Source organism: Hermetia illucens, chromosome 3 (genome assembly GCF_905115235.1).
Source record: "Hermetia illucens chromosome 3, iHerIll2.2.curated.20191125, whole genome shotgun sequence".
NCBI classification, from domain to species: domain Eukaryota; kingdom Metazoa; phylum Arthropoda; class Insecta; order Diptera; family Stratiomyidae; genus Hermetia; species Hermetia illucens.
Window position 1 is genome coordinate 148,216,325 of NC_051851.1, and position 24,345 is coordinate 148,240,669.

The window sequence follows — 24,345 nt, forward strand, 5'->3', positions numbered from 1 at the left end:
CGAAATGCAATGGCCATGGGCAAATGCTGTGCTCTGGTGACGCTGGACGTCAAAAATGCTTTTAACTCAGCCAACTGGGGCTGGATTAAGGGCGCTTTGGCCAAACTGGGTGTTCCTAGCTACTTGGCTCGGCTCATCGAGAGTTACTTTTCGAACAGACTTCTCTGGTACGAGACGGACGACGGGCCGAAGGAGTACATTGTGACAGCAGGTGTGCCTCAAGGTTCTGTATTGGGACCGCTGCTGTGGAACATAATGTACGACGGAGTGCTTGGCCTTCGCGTGCCGGAGGAGACAACGCTGATTGGTTTTGCGGACGACTTAGCGGTAGTTGCAATTGCAAAGCATCCCGAGGACGTGGAGCTTTATGCAAATGAAACCATTCATACCATAAAGTTATGGTTACGAATGGCCAAGCTGGACCTGGCGGACGAAAAGACGGAGGCGGTCCTCATTACCAACCGTAGGAAGAACAACACGGTTACCATCCAGGTTGGTAATCGTGAGGTCGTCTCAAAATCGGTTGTCAAATACCTGGGGGTGATGATCGATGCCAAGCTGAGTTTCAAGGGACACTTGGATTATGCGCGAGAGAAGGCAGCAAATGCCAGCTCATCCCTTGCAAGGATGATGCCTAACGTGGGAGGGCCGAAGTATAGTCGCAGGCTACTCATCGCGGGAGTGGTGAGGTCGATCCTTCTATACGCGGCCCCTGTCTGGGCGGGAGCATTGAACCACGCTGTCAACTGGAGGAAGATATGTTCGGCATACCGGCCAATTGCGCTAAGGGTGTCCAGCGCATTTAGGACGGCGTCGACGGAGGCAGTGTGTGTTATCGCAGGAATGATCCCTATAGATCTTCTAGCGAGCGAGGCACACTGGCTCTACGAAAAACGGAGGGCAAATCCAGCCGAGGTGAATGCGGATTTCCGAAAAGGCATCAGGAGAGAGTTGTGTGGCAAGTGGCAACAACGATGGGATAACTCCGACAAGGGCAGGTGGACCCATACATTGATCCCGTGCATCGAGAAATGGGTCAACCGAAAGCACGGAGAATTGAATTACCACCTGACACAGTTCCTTACGGGACACGGTGGCTATAGGAAGTACTTGCATCGCTTCGAGTTGGACGAGTCTCCCAACTGTCCTGAATGCGGTGCTACACTCGAGGACCTAGAGAACGTTATGTTCCATTGTCCCAGATTTCTGCAGCAGAAAAGGAGGTTGAACAGCATCTTAGGGGCGGACATCGAGCCCTCCAACCTGGTGGAAGAGATGCTGAAGTCGGAGGAAAACGGGATGGCGGTAAATGAGGCAGTAACCGTGGTGCAGACAAAACGCCTGGAGTTGGATCGAGTTCGGAAGGCGGCGCGACGGAGACGTGACATGGACGAGCTGATATAGCGAACCAGAGCCTCCCCCGCGAAGTAATACTTCACGGTGGTCCCGCGGGGAGGGGCGGAAGAGTGGGGGTGGTTTTAGTGGGTGTGAATCCCACACACTGGAGCAACCTGGCGCAGCAGCGTCTTTCTAAGATTTCCACCTCCATCCATAAAAAAAAAAAACACACAAATACCAAAAATAACTAGCAATTTCATAAGTACATATATAATTATTTTTAGAACTTACTTTTGATAATAAAGTATGTATATCCTTTGTTATAAATGCAGTTTTTTCTTAATTTTGAGCCCGTGTGGTTCCTAACCCTTGAGTTTTACATGTAAGCATATGACAACATGTCTCGACTTACGTCGCGTATTTCGAGAACTTAACATGCCGTAAATACCAGGACTGTCTGTACTCAAAATCATAACCGGAAGTGATGTTATATACATACATACATAATATGCGGCATAGTTAGCATAAATAAATCCTGGCTCCGTTTAGATCTCTGATAGCACTACTCATCCACAATATTTACATACTTTATCCATAACTGCACAAAGCCAACCTTCCGACTATAGCTCAAACTATGTAAAAACACTACATTTTAAAGCTCGCACCCAACAAATATTCCTCCGCCATGTGCTCATCAGCTGAGTTCGGCATATGCAAATGCATCATATAAGTTATCCTTAAAACACCCCCTCAAAAATTCCCAACACAATTCCACTATATCACAACAACCCTCCATCAAATGAACACAAAACGGTCCCTTTGGAGAGCGAAAGCTCACGAAGTGCAACACGCGAGGGCAATTTTATCTCACGCGGCGAACTGCCCGTTCAATTCGCCCAACTCTCCCAGTTTCATTCTGATATCGAGTGAGTCTAGCGAGTGTTTAGGAGTTCTCCGGTGCACGTTAGCAAATATCTTAAAGATTCTAACGATTCAAATCCTAGTAAATGCCAAGTGTCATCACCAAGAAACTCCGCAGTTAATTGCAGAATATCAAATCCACGTAAGAAGTGTTTGATTCTGATGGTTTTGCTTTTTTTTAGGCTGAGGGTTTGCAGAGGAGTTCGCACCCCCAAATGAAGGCACTTTGGGCGTTTTGAATGTGCGACTTTAATTTACGATAATTTGGTTGTGCATTGTTTAAACAAATTTGATCCGGAATCCAGCCTCAATGTGTACTCATTTGACGCCGGTTAGGGCACTTTTTGCTGGCGGAAGGCATTCACGGCAAAATCGATACTTGCACCCCCTTGTCGGTATCGTATGATGTGCGTATGTAGGTGCGGTCGTCATGACGCGGGGCAGGGGGCAAACACCGCGAACAAAACGGAAGTGATGACATTTGGTTTTGCACAGTATCACATGGCCAGGACAATAGTGAGGATTGCGCTCGACATGTGATGCGGTGTGGAGAAAAGCAAGTGCGGATTGTCTAAATAGAACGTTAATTTGAAATGGTTCAAGGATATCTTTCTAACCTAATGAAAAACGCAAATTCTCTTAAAATAACTAACAATATGGCATTATACAGAGTATGAACAGTATGCTCTTGATGCCGACTAGGTATTAATTCTATGCGCCCTCACTGGGGTATCATGAACTTTGGTATCTTTGAAACGTATCCACTAAATGCAAACTCCTAAGGTTTGGGGTACATGGAACAGACACTACTGCTTGAATTCCATTGTAACATTTATCTTCAATTTGACTTCAATTTAGGTTGTTCCCAAGATTATTTTTGTAGAAAAATCAAAGGCCACCGCGCAATTGAAACCAGGGGACATCAGGCTGATGTGTCCCTTGTGGCCGAGCTATATAAGGATTCAATTCAATCGTGAAGTCTATTTCGCTTCATGCTAGTATGACACTCAGGTAATGGTGTCGACTTCTATACTTTGCACCATTAGAAAAATATACTTCTTTTATTCCCGATATATGAACAAGGAAAACAGCAATCGAATAATATTCTTTTTCTTTGGCCATTTTCCATTCCCGTGTGGTCAACTCGTCTATATTGTTTCCATCATCTCCTTCTGTCGTAAACTTGATTCTTGTGGAGCAGAGCTTTCTTGAGTGGCCTTTGGGTTGTATCCTAACGACTTGGATTTTCAATTTTAGCTAGCGAGCCATTATCAGTGCGGATAACAACTATACCATCGAAGGTGTTTCTCTCACAACTCTTCGCCATATCGATGGTGAATGTTCGTCCTCATTTAATCATAGTGTGTTGAACCCTTTGATCCAGCACACCAAGGAAAACTCAATCGAAAAATCAGTTCATGATAGAAACGCAATAATGAAAAGCACAATACAGAGTGGTGGAAATCCTAGTATTATTATCATCATCATCAACAGGTATCCGGTCTAGGCCTGCCTTAATAAGGAACTCCAGACATCCCGATTTTGGGCCGAGGTCTACGAATTCGATATCCCTAAAAACTGTCTGGCGTCCTGACCTACGCAATCGCTCCATCTTAGGCAAGGTCTGCACCGTCTTCTTTTTCTACCATAGATATTGCCCTTATAGACTTTCCGGGATGGATCATCCTCATCCATACGGATTAAGTGACCCGCCCACCGTAACCTATTGAGCCGGATTTTATCCACAAGCTAACGGTCATAGTATCGCTCATAGATTTCGTTGTTATGTAGGCTACGGAATCGTCCATCCTCATGTAGGGGGCCAAAAATTCTTCGGAGGATTCTTCTCTCGAACGCACAAGACACATATACACAGGATGTCAGTATCATATTAAAGTGAGTAGTCTGATTTATTTAATAATATACACCAGAAGTTTGTGCTAATGAAACCATCGAACACCTAATTATTCTTACATAAGAGATCCACAAATCCCTTTACACATGAACCGCTGAACTCCACGGAGACAGTACTCCATGAGCTGAAAAGAATACGCCTTAGGCGCATTTATGGATATCGAAGGTGACTTCAGTTATGCCTCATTCGCGGCAAGACAGCATGGAACCGAACCGCTGCTAATCAGTTGGATCCTTCACATGATAGAGTGAAATCCACATATCGATCGGTCAGAAGTATATTGAACCAAGATGTCTTAGGGGCTGCCTCCACTGTTATGGCTCTTGGTAATGGATACCCTTCTGTGGCTCCTGGAGGACAAAAAAGTCTTCGCGCAAGCATTTGCGGACGACCTAGCCGTAATTATTACCGTCAAGTTTGCGGACACAGTATGTGACCGCTTGAATGCAACTCTGCATGAAATCCACAGTTGGTGCCTCCGCAGTGGACTCACGGTGAACGCTAGGAAGACTAGACTAGTTATGTTCACTAGAAATGCCAGCTGGGAAAGCTATACGCTACCCCCCTTAGCAAGGGCAGAAATCCAACTGGCACAAACTGTCAAGTATTTAGGAGTACATTTCGACTCCAGGTTAACGTGGAAGCAGCATATCCAAGAACAATATCAGAAATCTTGCAGATTGCTCTGGTGCTGTAGGAATGCGATAGGTAGGATCTGGGGACTTTGACTAAAACGGATACACTGGATGTATATATCCATAATAAAACCCATTTCTAAATTTACCTCCCATTCACTTGGAGGTGAAACGGAAAGCAGCCAATTACGCATATAGACTCGATACCATTGGAGTGTGGAAAGGCGGCCAATCACACGGTCATGCATATATCTGGAAATTCCCTGACAAGCATCCGGTAGCTTTGATGCCGACCGATCATGTGGTTTCCAGGTTCGTCTTTGAAAAGACAGTCACTGTCGTAATCACCGAAAGAGAAGAATGGCCAACAAATGGCCATGAGTCTTTTCACATTACAGACTTAGTAATCTTCACCGACGGGTCAGCCATGCGGGGCGGATCGGGCGCAGGGAAATCCGATTATAGAACTGGCAAGAAAAGAGATATTTGCCATTTAATTGCCTGCAGAAGAATATCTGCGACGAAAATGGGGGCTTGCACCATTTCAATCTGTTCCGACAATCGGATAGCATTATCAGCATTAAACAGCAACGACATATCAAGCGAGTTGGTGTGGAGTTGTCATCAGGTGCTGCTGAAACTTGGCCGACTGAACGAAACATTCCTGATGTGGGTGCCGGGGCACTCTAACATCGCTGGTAATGAGGAGGCTGACAGATGGGCTCGCCGAGGGTCTAGATCCACAATGGTGGGGCCAGAACCAGCTTTTGGAATCCGGCCATCCACTGTCAAATCTACCCCGAAGGGTAAAATTGCAAAGATTCACGCAGCCGAGTGGAAAAGTTTGGACTCTTGTCGGCAGGCGAAAAGCCTTGTGAAACAGCCTAGGGTCACTAGAGCGGCATTTTTGTTGTCCCTTAAGAAGTGAGGCATGAAAATCCTAGTAGGGCTTTTAACGGGACACTGCTCCTTAAACTACCATATGGAAAATATTGGGGTGGTGGTTTCGGCTATGTGCAATCAATGTGAAAAGCAAGAAGAGAGGGCCCTCCACTTTTTATACAGCTGCCCGGCCTTCTCAGATCTCAGACGAAGACACCTTGGCAAGGTTTTCTTCAATGAATAATCTGCACATTCTCTGCTTCTGGAGAATGTTCTCAGATTCGCTTAAGCCTGCGAACGCCGTAGGCGGGAAGCCATTGAATAGGCGATTTACGGGGGTAGTACAATGGGTCTAACAATGGCCTGAGTGCTCGGAGCTGCGGCTCCCTCCAGTAAATTAAACGAACTAAGGTTGAGAACGTGTTCTAGAAGACGTTTAACCCTTAACCAGCTGTAATAGGTCTGTAGGACCACAAAGCAAAAGTAGTAATTGTTAAAAATCTTAAAGAAGGGTATTGTTTTTAATTAAAATTCGGTTTAAATCATTATTAAACTCTTTATTAGAAAATAAGTCGGGAAACCGGAGCTGTATATACAAATAACTTTGTTAATAGTGTCCGAATGGCTCAAGTGGTTAGAGCGCCATCGTAGCCGAAGGTCACGGCTCAAATCTCACTGGTGGTAGAGTAATTTGTTATCGTGACTGGATGTCGGATACCAGTCGACTCAGCTGCGAATGGGTACCTGAGTCAAATCATGGTAATAATCTCGGGCGAGCGCAATGCTGATTACATTGTCTGTTACAGTGTCCTGTAGTGTTCTTGAATGGAATGCTGTAACACACTCCAAGGCCCTGATCCAATATGGATTGTTGTGCCAACGATTATTATCATTATAAGTTTGTTAATATAATAATAATAGCACGATTTTCACCAATCTTGATAGGATCCTGCTTTATTATAGCTTATATTACTGCAAAATTTTATGATTCTAAGTTGACTTCAAAATCAAGCTTATGGGCGATTGTAGAGTCAATTACTAAAAATTAGAGAAATATACTATTTTTAACTGTATTTGAACAGATATTGCTATGGAGGCTATTTCGCAGTCTAAGAATAGGTCCGTGAAAGGAATGGCCGTTTTCCAGTCCTCTGTTCTGTATTAAATATCGGAACTGAGGCTAACATTGAAAAATACTAATCGAGACTTTTCGAGCTTCTTTGAGCATTCAAGGCAAATTGGCGCCTTGCATTCGAAACACATGTATTGTGTTTTGCGTTTCGTTGGGTATTGTCAAATGGAACAGTTTTTACGAACCGTCAATCGCTGCTGTTGCATGGGACAGCTACTAGAGTAATCACGTTGCTCTGGAGGATGCGTAGCTTTTCAGAAAATTTCCTCAAAAATTTGAATCTGCTTTCAATCTTTTGTCTTTGGGTCTGGACAAATAGGTTTACAATATAGCAACTTGAGGCAGAAATGTCTAGTCGGTAGAATATTGCTAAAGCCATCTATGAGTGCGACCACCTGCGGAGTTGGTCTAGTACATCCACTCGAATTTTGGTTTGGTTATATAATAATATCATCTCCGGTTTCTTCATCGGCATCTGTTTTATTTTGATTTGGCACATATGATGAGATTGTAGAGCCTTTCAATCACTGAATCAATTCTGGGGGAATTTCTTTTTGATTCTCCCTATGTTTCCAACGTCTGTTAGTTGTTTCTTTTTCAAACATTCAAGCAGCTCAACAGAAGTATACCAATTGTCGGTGGTAACATTTCTCTGAGAATTTTGTATTGAAGGAATAAGACGCAAGGTTGAGTGGGCTTTTTCAGATAAACTCAATTCATCAGACTCTATGCCTAGATATGTATAAGCATTACTGGGAAGGTGATTTCTTTGGCATGTACATTTTGAATCTGCATCTTCCACGAAATGCAAGAAAGATTCAAAGAGGTCAGCAATAGGCGCAGGTGCATGAGTTTCTCGACGAGCAACCCGAGCAACATTGCTGCATCATCGAAACGTAAGGTTTTCAAAAATACTTCAAACCTATTTTTGTTCATGATACAGTGATATATTTCTTTCTCAAACCGTCAGTATTATACCGAGACGAATAATCTTCGTGTTTTTTCTTGAAGATTGCCGTGTTTTTACATTTTTATATTTTTTTTATTTTTTTATATTTTATATTTTTATAAAACCTATAAATGCTTTTATTTCTATAAGATCTAAATCTTGAATGCAAGTGGTTTTTTTGCAATTCGGTCTTAGTTCTCTTATTTTTACATTCATGCAGGCTTGGGTTTTTGCCTAGTTGATTTTGTTACCAAGGCATTGGTAGTATTTGCAGAGATCTATCAACCACTTCTGAATGGCTTCAACTGCCTTGTTGGCATTAAGTTTCAGGAGGTCAGGGCGTTACTCGAGTAAATATTATATGGGGTTGGACCGGCAACAGGTCCTTGCGAAACCTCGAAAAATAGCCGTTACAGAAGAAATGAAAAAGAACGATTTTTATTGGGATCTTTAAACAAGTTGGAATACCGGAAGCTCAACGCTTCAGGTTAAATGTTTTGTGTTCATCTTATGTGAGCAATTCTTTATGCACGATTTTCCATTCGTACATAGCAAAGCATACAAAATATTCCGCAATATTTTTCTAAACTCTAAGATACACATATACACATGCATATCGACGACATAAATACTGTGATCATCTGAAATAAACATTGTCTACCGTATGGATAAATTGATCTAAGGTATCTTCACGCATTTCCACTTTACTCCGTGCATAAAAGCACGTACGTAAATTAAAAATCACTGGTATATACATGTCTATTATATTGGTTACTATCCGCACATGTCTTCTTCGAGTAACTGATACTGATATGCAAATAACTATATTATCGCCTATGCCGCCAAATTTTGTATTTCTGGGATGAACCTAAAGGGGTTTGCGGTCAATTTCTAAAACATGATAATATACTATTATTAACTTCATTTGTGTAGATATTGAAACGGGACGTATTTTGAGACCTAGATTTCATATACATGCATCACTGTGATTTTTTCAGATTTTTCGGTTGGATAGGTTCTGCGAACGAGACGTGTTTCACTTTCTGGGGCACACATTTTGATTCCTATCTCCCCTATGTTTTACCCAATATTAGAAATAAGACCTGTTTCGTACTATTCGAGCGCTTCATTTGACACCCCACATGACCATAAAAAATAACCCCCCCCTTTCGCATGTATGGGGAGCCTCCCTTCAAACTTAACACAAAATGACGCTACGCTGCATGTAAATGGGCACACAGACTATATTCTCACCAAATTTCATGACAATCGGTTCAGCCGTTTCCGAGTAAATCGGGCGTGACCGATTGACAGACAAACAATGAATCGATTTTAATAAGGTTTTTTTTTTTCACACAAAACCTTAAAAAAGGGGTCGTTCTGAGCATTTATATGCCCACTTATATGCATGAGAAGCTTCGCGAACATCTTAGCGACAAAAATCAACTGTTTTATATTCGGGATCTTTAAATGTTGACTGCGTAACTAACTGGCAAGCCGCTGCCAATTGCTATCTACGATGTACCGCCGGAAATTCCTGGTCAGATATCATTTCGGTTGATTGTAAACTTGGGTCTCTTAAAAGTTGATTGATGTCTGAATGCATTAGTGTTTAGGAGGCAACTTTCGCTACAGAAGGTTGTGATTCATTGGTAACAAACATATCTGTACTGTAATAGATATAGGATATCAGTCAACTCAGCAGCAGGACAAAAATACAATCATTTACGATCGAAACTATGGTTGGTTCCGGGCACACAATCGAGAGGATGATACTGTTCCAACTCGTCGAAAAAACAATTTTCTAAGTGAAAGTACACATCATTCCTGCAAGAGAACTGGCGGAAGCGCACCAAGCGAATCTATTTGTACAACTAAGCGGCGTTATCAGCACCAAGCCAAGGACTAATATAACATATAAAAAGCGAGGTCTCTGTTGATCTTCATGCTCTCTGGGTTAAGGATTTTACCACTGATCCCTTCTAACAGCGGCTCTCATTTAACGGAAAACAATTGTATTAGTTTCCCTTTCGATGAATTTAGAGTGGAGCTCCGATCTCCATCAATAACTTTCAACTGATTCCTCTAGTTCGCAAACTTGATTATTGAACTATTATTAACTACCATTATCCTACAGCATAACAAATTGTTATATTTAACTAAGTGTCATGAAGACGAAAAATTTGCGATCGTTACAGATGATACGCATCGGGATCATAATCTTGTTCTATCCTTCATGGAATTCGAATGACAGCGATCACAGCAGCACAGAGGCTTACATTTTTACTGAATTTGTATTCTAATGATTGATCTTGAGTTAAATGTGAACTTGTTTTGAAGAAAACAACGAGCCACTTCCAGAACATCTATTTAGTGTTGATATAGGGCCTCCTTTTCTATCGCACATGCCTTAAAGTATTCGCTGCCATTAACTTAAGCATGATTTAATCACGAGAGTTTTCAAAGGAACTGTAATCATCTCATTTTGTTTCAAACGCATGAGTGATGGGTATGAAATCGCATCGAGCGCGTGATCAGCTTTGAATTTGTTAATCCAAGAGTCATTATGTAGCGAACATGTTTGAAGGCCGTGTATAGTTCCTATTCTTAAGGTCAAGGTAGGCCAATTATATTTTTTTGAGAGCCGTTTTATCGAAACTGTCAGGGGCTTAACGGACGAGGTGATTTTAATAGTCCAAGGAATGTTCCTATCGGTTGGGGATTCTAACGGTAGTTTGAAACTAATATATTCGTAGTCTTGGAGTCCAGGTCAAATTTGTCTGATTTTCTCAAGGTCAATAAAAAAAATATAATAAAACTTTTTCGGATATATGATGACAGATTCTGCTGGTTTTCTAGGCTAAGTATTTTGCAATTGACGTGGATTCAAAACTAAAAATAAAATCCAGTGGAGATTTACAGGTTAATAAAGAATGAAAAACTTCTTAACATACAAAGCGACGTTCTAGAAAATGTGTTCAAAGTTTAGATAAATTCTAAAGATATTGCTCATTTCATATGTCCACCTATGAGCGTGTTAGCAGGAAAGAAATGGGGCCATATTAAGTGAAGTGCCGAACTAGAACCAGAGTCGCTGAAGTAAAGGAGGCCTCCACCCACTTGAGCATCAAATGACATTGGTAGATTGAAATTGAAGAAGGGTTTACTGTGCAATTCCCAGTCGGAATGGTAATGGGAATTTCGAAATCTTGCCTCTTAGTGCATTGAAGCTTTTACAAAACGTAATGAAGCTGGTCGTGTTAATGAATTTATTAAGGTCCTCAAGATTACCTTTGCATGACTAGGAGTAGGACAGGCCAGGAAAGGACTGTAGGCTTACTTCTACATCCTGGGAGGGTAGAACTACCTTGTATCCTTGTTGAATTTCTGTACATAGTTAATCTCTGCATCTATGACATCACCTCACGCTTGGAGCGTAGTATAAGGGAAAATCTTCAGTTTGCCGTCTACAGAAAACTGGTCCTTTACGAAATATGAACCATGGCTGAGTCCACAGTATCAGTTGGACTTAGAACCAATCTGATTGAATATTTCGGGTCAGTACATAGTAAGACAACGAGTTCGCACTATGCTCCTTAGTTTTGATCTGGATTACGCAATATTGAACTTCCTACCATGACCAAAGGTACGATACTTAATAGTATTGAATACATTCCTTCATTTTGGTCATCTTGTTATTCACCTGCAATTTCACTTCGTTCGTTTTATAATATTCTAGCTTTACCACGGTTTTTTTTTATCCTGAGGATAAGTCGCAAAAAAATGTTGAACTCTCAAAAAAAAATTGATCTTCTGGGGAAGAAGGCAGCAAGTAGCTGTCGAAATACATAGTCGATGCTAATAATAATGACTAAAAGGAAACTAAATTTTTGTTCATTTTTTGAGTATGATACTCTACAAATTAAGAAGCGTCACGGCGTAGGCCTATTAGATTATTTTTTTGTGCTTCATCCTCAGCGTGAAAAAAACCTTGGTAAAGTTAGAAGATTATAAATCGAACGAAGTAAAACTGTAGCTGAACAACAAGATGACCAAAATGAAGGAATGTATTCTAATTAAAAGTAATACAGTAATAAATCATGATGGAGGCTACGTGTTTCTCTTATTTTGCTCCTGATCGGAGTATAGGGCATCAGCAAAGCCTACCCATCAGAACCTATTCTGCATTACCAATTTTTGTGACTTATTTCTAACTCTTCAAATTCTGTTTTTTTTTTACCATGAGGTTCATCAGGCTTAGTCGTAGAGTGTTTGAGTGATCGATGCAACCTCTTCCTTTTCTCTCGTGGGCTATCCGCTAGGTTTTGTTCTATTCTCGAGCGGATTTAAGTATAAGCATTCGATTTATGCAATTCCTCGATGCGACCCGGAAAATGTGCTGGAATACTTCGTGGAATGTAGTCAGAAGCCGTCTATCTAAATTGTATATGAACAGGATGCGTCGTAGGCCCTTTTTTGTCACTATTCGTACTTTCCCACACGGTATTCGTGGGTTGTTTCCTATCGCTGTTCCTTCAGCCTAAGCCATCATTTGCTTGTCTTTGCAGATTTTTTTTATTTCCTATGATGTGTCTGAATTTGCTGCTTCGAATCAGAATTTGTATTTTGGGCTCTCTTCTTTTGATTATTTGGTTTTCCATGTTTTTCCATTCTCAAGATATCGTCGTCTAATTTTCGGTATATTGCAGAAATTATAGGCTACCGTCTCCGAGAGTGATAGTACCTATTTTATTGGGGTCCATTGTTAAAAACTATTATATATTCAGATCCAAATGGAAGTCGTGCTATGTGAGGCGATCATCCCACTTTTAGAGCAGTTGCCTGTGATCGTCTTGATAGAGCAGTATGTATGGCTCTTGACGTTAAATGTCACGCCCTTGGTGACTAAAACTGGTCCCATTTTCTTCTATCTATTGCAGGTAAAGTTAGCTATCTTGATCGGGGTCATTGTCTACTTTAAGAAGCCAATTTCGATTGTTTTTGCTTTACAGCTTTCCAGCAAACTTTGATCAGATTTATGTCATTGTACCATCTATTCTGCGTCCCAAATTTGAGTGACACAAATACACTCACCAGAACCTTACGCCGAGAGGCATTCATAAAAAAGGACCTTCGCAAAATGTTTGATATCATAAAGACGACTCTTCTGTGAAAATAACTTTGTTCCAATCGTTTTCGATATTTTTTTGGACCCACCCGCAATCTTTTTAGGGTTCTATGTAAAAGAAAACCATATTAAGGTTGGTTTACTGTCCGTCAAACATACTTCTCTCCAAATCCCACGCATACGGTGAGTGGCATCAATTTACATGGGGTTCAAAGGGACGCGCTTGCATGAAATTTAGGCTTCACAAACATGTCCTATTCCGATATCTGCTCAAATAAATCAAACCAAATTCATATATTACCATTTTTTGGAATTGACCGAAAAACCGCCCTAGGAGTACCACTGGAAAGTTTCGGACATTCAAGTGATGCATCTCCCCACAAACGTTAGATTTTTAATACAACCTATGAACTAAAGTGTCATTAAAAAACTGAAAAGAATGTACCGGAAGCAAGTTCTAAGATGAATTCTGTTCGACGATGGCACCGAAATAGCGTCTTTGCATTCTCAAACGCACTAAACTTGAAGCACTGCTGCTATATGATAGTCGATGTTTGGGATTCTTTGACTGAAGACAGTCTACGAAATGCTTGGAAGAAATTGTGGACCCTTCCTGAAGAGCCGGAAATTGAGGAAGAGCGTATTAACTTGAAAGAAGACGATCTCGACAAATTCATTGACTTATTCGGTAGTATTCCAGGATTCATGGACGATGCAGTGGATTGGTTAAACCACGAATCTAAAGATTCTGTGTATCAAATTTTAGAGCACAATGACGACAGCAGAAGCGACGGAAGAGTTGATGCACCGAACAAACCTTCGCCGGCAGAGGCATTTGCACTTTTTGAAATGGGCCTCGAATGGTTCCCAACGTAACTTCTCCTTCCCAAACAGCTGCGAGACTTAGCCGCCCGAAAACGTTTTCCAGTCGTTGGCCAATTAAAAATCAACGATTGTATAAAAAAAAAATTAATAAAAAAGCATTCGATTTTTTAAAGGTGCTTTGTATTTCGACTTGAATATGTTTGTCAAATTTATAAATGGTCTCTAGAGTGATCTTACTGCTTTTATCTGGCATTTCACATTGGTCAGGGTCAACCAAGTCAGTCTTATCAATTCTGGTTCGCCTTAATCCTATGACATTAACTTTCCAAAGGAACTTGACGACCTGCCTTTATTTTGGTCGCCGTTTGCTTTGGTATTTGCTTGTCTCTACATCGATATTTTCTATCCTTCCACATTTACTGGTCTACCTGTTTGAAAAAAAAACCCTTTGTCATGCCAAAATACGATCCAGTCTTTGGGGCACGTTTCCAACAGTTTTTCGAATTGGCCACCTATAATTTTTTTCATCCAATCACACAACACAATGGAAAAATTGGAAGAAATATTTGCCTTCAAGCTTTCACATTATCATCAATGGCGCAACAACTGGCCTGTAGTCTCCTATCCTTATTGTTCTCGGTTGGCCAGTGCGATTCGATGTTAGTGGTTCTTTGGTTTTTGACGCTTCGTCTTGCCTTCATTAATGTGCAGCGCAAGATCTCGCGCTGCCTGTTGGATCTGGTTAAAGGTAGACTGTACATCTCGGGTTGTTCCTCCCATAATGTCAATATCGCCAGCGTAGGCCAGCAGTTGGGTGGACTTGAAGAGGATGGTGGCTCATGTATTAACATCTGCATCACGGATCATTTTTTCCAGGGCCATGTTAAAGAGGACGCATGATAGGGCATCCCCTTGTCCTACACCGTTGTTGATGTTGAATGGTCTCAAGAGTGATCCTGCTGCTTTTATCTGGCCTGGCACAGGTATTGATTCACTGTCTCCAACTCGCCAATACTTTGGTTATTGAGGAATTCATCAAGGTTCTCGACCCATCGCTCCAATATGCCCATCCTGCCGGAAATAAAATTTTCCTCTTTGTTGATGCTTCAGCTCCAGGGCATCTGTTAACTGCCATTATTGCTTCTTCTATTTCTCCTTTATAGGTGTTACGGAGGACTGTGTTGTGGATGGCTTCAGTGTTAGCTCTCACTTGTTTGTCAGAGGGAAGGGAGAGGAGGCTGAGAAGTGGCGGCCTTCAATTAACACGGAAGTGGACCTGTCTGGAGAGGACGCTTTCGCGCCCAAACCAGGTACTTCCAATAACAATTTCGTCCGATGCTGCTAACTGAGTATTCCGCAGTTTCGCCTGAATACGGACTCCGTCCTTATTTGACTGTGAAAATCTCCAAGTGTGATTTTGATACCATACTTGGAACAGGCTTCGAGGGTTCGCTCAGCTGTCTATGCTTCTCCGATTCTGCAGTCTCCTCTGTAAGGCCGTGAACATTAATGAGACTTAAATTTCTAAATTTGCCTCGTAAGCGCAGAGTGCATAGCCTTTCGCTTAAGTTTTCAAAGCAGATAAGAGCAGGTTTCACTTTCGGGCTGACTAGGAAACCTATTCTGAGCACATGGTTTACTGGATGGCCGCAATAATATACTGTGTAGAGGCTGTTCTCCAAGGCTGGACTGGCCAGTCAAACGCATCTCTTGCAACGCTCTTACATAAGTCTTATGTTGAGACAGGGTATCGGCTAGCTGCTGAGCAGCATTCGGACTATACAGGGACCGCACGTTCCATGAGAAAATGCGCAAATTGTTGTTCCGTTTTCGTTGTAAAATCCACTCTGTCCGAGGCTTCTTTTGTGACTTCGTAACGTCGGTTTTCTGTGCAGAGCCCTATCCATCCCCCAAACTGAAGGACGAGTTGGTACAATTTGTCCTATTTTTAGGTGCGGGAGACTCGCCTTCATCCTTCTCTATCTGCAATTTTTCATTAAGGAAGAACTCCCAGCGATTTTTTACGTGAAGGTATTAATAGTAGAGTAGTTTGTATTGGTTCAGCAGACGTTTCCCGGGTATTATGTTTCATCGTGGATACCAATCCATGTTTCGCCCCGGGACCTATACTCCCTTTTGACCGCCAAGTTTTCGCATGCTTGCCTTTTATTCCAGATCCATCCAGATGTGGAAAAACTTCAGGTCATAAAATATTTCTATTTTATTTTAAAATCAGTAATTGACCTAATGAAGATCGTGTTTGGAAGCTTCACTTGATAGTGCTGCCTCGAAAATAAACAAGTCTTTAATTTCCAAAGGAGCTTTTTCGCTAAATTCACTATCCTTCAAATCTCAACCAACATATAATATGAATTCTAGTTTCTTAGTCATTGACATTTGTTTCAATTTTATATATTTTAGGTGAACCAAACATTGAAAGTGAGAAAACCTAGCCGTGTTGAATCGCCAACGGTGTAAAATTTCTTTAGCGATCACCAGTGGATTACATTCCAAATCAAAGACCTATTCAAGTGCAGATAATAAAAGGATAATACAGCCAGCAGCGAATCATCCATCGAACTTCTCAAGGTCTCACCATTCGTTTACATAAGCACATGTAGAATTCTAATTATTAATATTTCCAGGTTGTCAATGGTTCGGCAACTGTAATTTCCAATTTGAATGCCAAGTCTGCTGTTCTAATCAGTACAAAATATTTGATAAAGGAAATCTATACAAAAAATTCGAATTGCAATCCATGAGGCATTGAATGCTCGATGATAGCAACTATCTAACACAACGTTGAAGAGCTGACAAATTCTCTCTTATCATCCTAACATTTTACAACGAAAGCAAAAAAAAATTATCTTGGCCCAGCAATACACGCTCTTAAATCGCGAAAGTCAGGCAGCAGGACAGACAGAACATACATAGACATTTCGGGGGCATTCAATACTAATAGCGATTATTTTTTTTGCACCCTGTGCACAACGCCACACTATCGCGCCACACTTTTGAGTACAGGCTCATTGGAACCCTACTTCTCCCCTAAATTCATAAAATACTACAGTTCGAAGCAACTGAATATTAGTCTCCATCTACACTCCGACCGAGTCGGATCTTCTTTCCATTCTATTCCATTGAATAAATTCAGGAATTAAGCGGAAGACAGTTAGACAGAAAAAAAAGTGAGAAGAAAGAACTCTTTCCAAAGACAATTGTAGTTTTCCTCGATAGTGGTGGCTTTTAGTGAAATCGGCTACATAATCGCATATACCATCCAATAAAACTTATATTCCATTGAGAGTTGATTCAAAAGGGAGATTACACGAGTATATAATAAAAAGTGTGGTGATTGCAATTACAAGAAACTTCCGTGATTCTATAGCATTCGTTAGTCGTTACTTGACTTCCACACTGAGTAGTTCTATCCATCTGGAGTGAATCTGCTCATTCTTAATTCGAATCGTCGGCGTATACAGTTCGTTGGGAAGAACTTGAGAATTCGGCAAGTGTAGTGTGAAAAAATTTCCTCAAGAGTTTCGGAGTCGAATATTAAAATATCTCAAAGGATTAATATATCAACAGAGTTGGAGAAGAAAAATAAAGCAGCATCAGTGAAAGGTAATTTCTTTCAACAATTAGTCACTTTTTTTTTCGAAGTTCTTTCCGAAGTAGGGGAACGTTTAATTAGTTTTTAATGTATTCGATTGTGTCTTCTATTCAGCAAAATCCATGGTGTGAGAATTAGTAAAGTAAAAGAATGGAATGGAGTAGATAGACGCTTTGGAAAAGTGAAAGATTTTGCAAATACTACAAAAAGTTCCAGTTATTTAGTGAACTGCAACTTTTTGTAGAGAAGACTGTGCAACGTTGGGCAATGAATTATTTGAGTGCTTATTTCGATAGTGTAGTAGTCGGTCTATTGAAAATTCCGTTCATTGAGTGCTGATAGTTTAAAAACCGCGCGTGCTATAATGCATTCGCATCCCATTCACTGTTAATCGAGCTTCAAACTAAATATTCAATGGAAAACTAACAAATTAGTCAATGTTTATTCATTGAAGTCAAACTCATTCATTTTCAACCAAACTCAATGTTTAAATATTGCATAAACTGCAAGAATAAATTATTCCACTTTAGCTTGGAACTATCGATATTGGTGGCATATCAAATTAAATGAAGCAATTAAATCACAGCACATACAATTGTAAGGATTCTCTGAAGCGTGCATTCAATCATCAATCCTGTGGCACTTAATTTGTCTTCATACATAGTATAAGGGGTAGAGTTGTTGTCTTTCTTGTTGCTATTGCGGGGTGTAATGTATTTGAGTAGTGATTCGCTCATTAGCTACGAATGTGTACAATGTTTTCATATAGTGGAATGTTGGAATTTAATTGACATCAAGAAAACTCTCGAATTATGATAAACACTTAACATGTGTCGTATCTTAATTCTTCGTAGAGTGCCAATTGCTTTGATTTCTAGACTTCCTCAGGCTAACTTTTAGATACGGGTAGCCAGTTATCACTGTAAATATGTACGTAATTTTCCATTGATTGATATATTTCATTCACTTTTCCGAAATACTTATCTCGGTTAAGAATAACTGAGCCTGACATCGAGTCGTATTCCCTAATGAAAACATTTTATCATGGTGACTAATTAGTTTGAAAATGAATGAAAATCTTTTATTAACTTTCTGCCTATTTTTTTCTATTACGCTCAAAGTTGTTATTTAGCGCTGAATGAGCTACGTGCATATGGTTCCATTGAACGAGTCATTCTATTCAATCACGTTCATTCTTATCTAGAAATGTATTAACCGTTCATCGTTTTTATTATTGAGTTTACAAATGAGGTAATGCTTGTGGTAGCATTAAAGATTTTTACGTTCTCTATATTCCCCACAATATATGTGGATATGTAGATTCAAGTTCACCTGTACTTCACGAAACATGTATGCACAATTCCGCGCAAATCTGTAAAAAGCCTTGGTTTTTGCTTAGAAACAAGTAAATATTTGTTCAGAATGTTAAAAGAATTCAAAATGAGTAAATACGCCGAGTGTACATATGACACTATCCGCTAGACATTCGACGTTAAAAGCACATTTGTTTGTTACTTGTAGCGAAGCGTTAGAATAAAAAAACCGATTCATCTGAATTCAAAACTGCAGAAATTTGACGGTCAGAGAGAGTCATAACTGGCATTTAGCATCTTTTGCAAGCTTAGCATTTTCCCTTTCCAAACTGGAACATCAGAGAAGCGGTCTACTCCTCAATCTAAGATACGCTGCAAACAATTCATAAAAAATTCTTGTAGATTGCCACAAAAACTAAACAAAATTAGATAAAGCCTCACGCACGTCCAACCCTTCCATTCAGCCAACTGTTGCCGCGCTAATATAGCACGCGGTCAGTTGATGTTACTATCCACCCCGGTTACTATCAGATGATACACATAAAAGTAACAATACAAGAAACACGCCGATGAAAGAAAAAAAACATTAAACTCTCGCGGATTACGTAAAGTCAAGTTCAATGTGATTCAAGATCAAGTTTTGCTAGAGCATAAATATTCCCATTTTCAATTATCTATGTATATTTAAACTTTTCCAATGCTGATTAATATGTGATAAAACGAGGAAAAAAACACGATTTTGACCTTACTCAAAGTGAAAGAAGTGCAATGTATGTAATAGACAGATAACACAGATGTAATTACGATGGTGATTTGATAACCTTGTCAAATGGGTAATTTACAAATCTTGCCGCTCTCGGATTTATTTTGCCGAGATAGCGGTGATAACATACTGGACAGTGACTGATAACGTGTTTATGATTGATCGTATTGGATTATTGAGTATTTAAAAGTGAAGCAATGAGGTTTAAAATCGCCCCAAATGCTTTGATTTGATATCAACAAGTGATTCAAGCTCGTCAGAAATATCCTGAAATGTGTCGTTTTCAGTTTAGTGCAACGGCCTTGCATTTCCACTCGTATTTACAAAGACAACAAATTCGGCATATTGATACTAACTGAATGCATGTTCCTGGTTTAACTGCAAGTTCCTAATCTATAGGAAAATTCACCGAAGCTACATTGGAAGCTACATATCATTAGATGTCATTAGGTTTGTCCCATGAGTGAATTTCTATGACGTAGAGACAACAAAGCTATCTGAAATCCGGGGTTTCGACATTAATTGCTGTATGTTATGCAGTAAGTACAAAACTTCAAAGATTTTTTATAAATTTCAAGATAGAACATAGAATCAAAGACGTATTGCTCCTGCAAATGTGGATCGATTTAAACTAATCTCTTGAAACATGAGATTTAAATATGCTATTCCCGATTAGATCTTATAATTCGATGGGTGTCCCTCGAAAATGTTCACGGAATTTGAGAGGTACTACTCCTCTTGTACTTTCTAGCCCCAGAAAAATCTCTTGCAGAAAAAGAGAAGTCTGACAAGCTCCCACGTGCTGCTTCTAATTGCACTCATTGCACCTTGTGTTACTTACTGTAAGTAGTAATAATAATAATCGTTGGGACAACAATCCATATTGGATCAGGGCCTTGAAGTGTGTTAGAGCACTTCATTCAAGACCGTAACGGTACACCACAATAGACTGTAGGAGGCAATGTGGTAGTGCTGATAGTAAATTCTAGAAAAATTCGTGAAAGACGGGTGACAATTTAAAACAGATTTGAATCGCCTCGGCTCCGGCACGAAGAATTATGGTCAAAGGCAAAAGCATTTATCCTTTTCGAATATTTCTGAAACCTTATTACCTAAAATGAAATTAAATTGACACATGGTCCTTTGAGAAAAATTAAATGAAGTTAATCAAGACGGCTTCACTTCTTTATGGCTTCTCCTGCTTTTGTGAGCTTCGTCTGAAATGACAACAATTGCTTTCTATCAAGCTCATTCAGACTTTAACCTTTAAATTTGTTTCCACTTCAAAGTTTTTTTTCTATCATTTCAAATCAACAATGAAACTAGCAAGATGCTCTAAATCTTCATTCGATTCAAATATGCTTCATGTTTTTTTTCCTAAATATGGGAAACCGTCCAATCATGACTTAACATTTCCTTATTGGCAGCTTTGGAGTGAACTCCTAGAAGGGTCTTTTTAACATTCGGATTCTTATGCGTGTTTAATTACTTAGGAAACAATTCGTTTGCTTCTTCAGCGTGAGTTTAATTTGGTTGGATTTTTCGACCATGTTATCCTGCACGGTTGCGCTTTTTTACTTCACGATTTTCCTTCATTTACTGTGGAAGTGATAAATCGCCGCAGTAGAAGGCACTAAATCAATCAATATTTGTGTTGCTGATCTTTTCCTAACCTACCAGAAGAATTAACAGTCGCCTTTTTCGTGTTGTAATATTTCAACGCACGATTGCCAACAGATCGGCAACACAAACATTGTAAGGTTTAATGTCGGCTTAACAAACACAAACTCTTATGTCCCAAATGGGGTGTTGATCCGAAAGTAATAGTAAACTTGAAACAGCACATACAGGACGGTCGGCTATAGAGGTAATCTCAGCAAAGAAACTGATTAACGAATCTAAGGATCATGTGGTTAATTTTCCTCCAATTCGGGACCTGGTGAGGCAATGCTTACTGTCCATTTGCGTTTTGAAGCATTATAGCCAAAATTAGCTGGAGTTGAAATTGTATGACAAAATTTATGCACTCACGCTATGGGAAGTCGTTTTCATTTTTTTTCATGTTCAAAGATTTTAAGTCGAAATTATGTGCAATCTAATATGGAGTTTGAGAAACCCACATGATCATTTCTCCGACTTTCCCCATTGTTTTTTCGCCATGCATACAATAGGATATGCGGCTACAGAACCGGCCCCTATAACCTTTAAATAATCCCGAACTCTTAACGAATTCTGAATCGTCATTGATTGTGGAATGCAGTCTCTTCATAATAGCAGGTGACATTGCACTCTTCCTAACTAGTTCCACTGATATAGAACTCTATTTGGCTATTTGTCATCGGCTGTTCTGTTCTTCTATTTATCCAAGGACAGATATCGAAATTTTTTATCACATCAAGATAGTTTACAGATTGAGGAAAGATTTAGAGATTTCCTATTTTGCGTATTCAATAATGAGTGACTGGTTATATGGGTTTTTTTTTGCTTGCAATGAAAAAAATATTAGTTGGGTTCGGAGAGTGTATATTTTAGTCATACCATGGGAACTTCATCTTGCTGCATTTAGATTCTATGCTTTTGTCGAGTTTACCCTTGTGATAAGTTATCTATTTCCGATATTACTAAACTATTCACTATTCAAATTTCACAATCTTCTTTCCGTGATATTCGAAGTTTTCCCCCTTTGTATGTCTCCTGTTCACTCCTTTGTGGATTATAGGGCACCCACGCAGTTCTCTTTTCGCGTACTGTTTTTTTTTTTTTTCTATTTGAATTTCAACAAGACTACTTCGCTTTCATCATTATCACAACAAGATGACAAAATACCGGAGGAGTAAATCAGATGCATAGAGGGTACAGAATTTCATCGGGGTAGTGATGAGGTAGCTAACTGGCCCGTGGCGCTTGAGGTTTGCGTATAGGTGTGTCCCCTTGCGTATGTTTTCTATCCCAAGTGGCAAGCTATAAACAGCTGTGCTCGCAACCACGCAGCCGTACACCAATGCCCTGCGTCACACACACTGTACTAATCTCTGAGCGGATGCGCGGAATTTTTCTCGCACACGTAACGAAGAAGGTGTATCATGCACAATGATTTTTTGGAGCATACAATTTCAAAAAATGCTCCGGGAGACGAATCTTCTGGGTGTAGTCTTCTTGCATCACATGTAATTCTGTGCTAAGGATAAGCCTACAGCAGTGAGACAACACAAGGACGAACACAAACATCCATGACCAAACATGACTCAAACCTAGAGTAACGAGGCTCACTCAAAAGAAAAACTCGATTATCGCACCATGTTTCCTCTTTGTGCAGGCCTAATTCTCCTGTACACTAATGATCACGACTAAACTTCTTTTCTCAAAATTCGTTTAAAATTTTTTAAGAGAGTTTTCCACTTTTTGCCAATTTTCCCGGGTGTTTAAAGAAGTTCGAATCGGCTATATCTAGAGACAAGATAGGCTAAAAAACAGAGCATACAACCTCCTTGGTCGACTGTTGTGCTTTCGTACACTCTCGCGATTAAGAATCCATAGTTTTATCTGTTGAGGGCCTTCTAATGAATAATAATGGTTCCCTGGTGCATCCAATTTTCCTTCTATCGAATGATCGGACCACAGTCTACAATTTCAACTCAAATGAGTTTTAACACCTATCAATTGGTAACTTACGCTGATGCAATTCAAGTAAATCAAATTCTGTTTTGTTGTTATACTTCTAACAATTCCTAAGTAAACTCCGCTTCAAAATTGTTTCTTCTTTCTGAAAATCAGCAATAACTATTACTCGTAGATGCGATAATCATCTTCTCCAAAATGATCTGCTTGGTTGAAAGAATTCCAAAGACAACCATATATTTGTAATCAGAGGCATCTACAATCGCCACTCAAAGTCGCACAACCAATCTGAATGTGCAATTTGTTTTCCTCGAATTTGGATACACTTCGTTGAACTGATTTTACTATTTTTGTTTCCGAATTTTCCCATTAGCATTTTGCCGCATATTTCTGCCATCATATTGTGTGGTTGGGGCCACTTGGTTAATGAGCTAAGAGTAATCTGATCAAGTGGTTCACCTTTAATTGAGCTGGGACTGCATTCTTCCTTTCTTTTATTTTATAAAGTTGCTTCGGTTCAGTGCACTTTGAATGCAGCGGGGTTCTTCATTGAAAACATAAAATGACCCTACAGAGTCATCTTCTGAAGTGTTTTGAATCAGGTATAGGTTTGGTTGACTGTATCCCTTGTGCTTTGAAATGTATACATATTCTTATAAGGAATGCTATATTTATTTTTAACCATTCAAATGCACATATCTCAGCTCAACTAAACTTTATTAATTGAAATAAAAACCATTACAATGAACACACTTCCTCCAACGGGATATCAGTTCATTTATTTCAATTACATAAAATTGTGTAGTACTGGAAGCCATTAGTAACAATGGTTTTTAAAGGGTTTCTTAAGAAGGATGTTGTAGAGATGCTGGAAAAAAACTCACAATTTGTGGGCAACAAATTTGGCTAGTATCGTGGATAAAGTAGAGTTTCATAGTCTAACTCGTTCAACTTTTGCATGTTTGCCGTACAACATTGGTTTGAGGTTTAAAGGAGTGCCAAGCAAACACGCTGCAGCGACCAGTGCATTTTTGTTTCGCTTGAATTTAGAAAGCTGCAATGGATTGCGGTTCGATGATCGAGTCGACTGAACGTCGGCCCCTCGATTTCGTTGCCCCGAATGCAGATTCTAATTGGTCATGGATGTTTGTGTTCGCCTTTGTGCTGTTCCAATGCTACAATCTTATCACTTGCATAAGATTAAGTGTGATCATGACGAGCCGATCCCGTTTCTGAATGGGACAAAGGCTAGATAAAAGAAAGCAAGGTGTAATAGGTAAGCCCGATCATAGAAATAGCCGTGGAACTTCGTC

The 24,345-nt window shown here is 39.9% G+C and overlaps 1 protein-coding gene across 1 annotated transcript in view; it reads left to right on the plus strand.

Moving 5' to 3' along the window:
• Positions 1-2,267: 2,267 nt before the first annotated feature.
• The window catches only part of LOC119651873 (fatty acid synthase), a 57,809-nt gene continuing 35,731 nt past the window's right edge, over positions 2,268-24,345 (plus strand). Inside the window, exons 1-3 of the mRNA XM_038055680.1 lie at positions 2,268-2,401; positions 16,147-16,314; positions 16,371-17,349. The gene's annotated coding sequence lies outside the window, so the exon portion shown is untranslated. The remainder of the gene's footprint in view (positions 2,402-16,146; positions 16,315-16,370; positions 17,350-24,345) is intronic.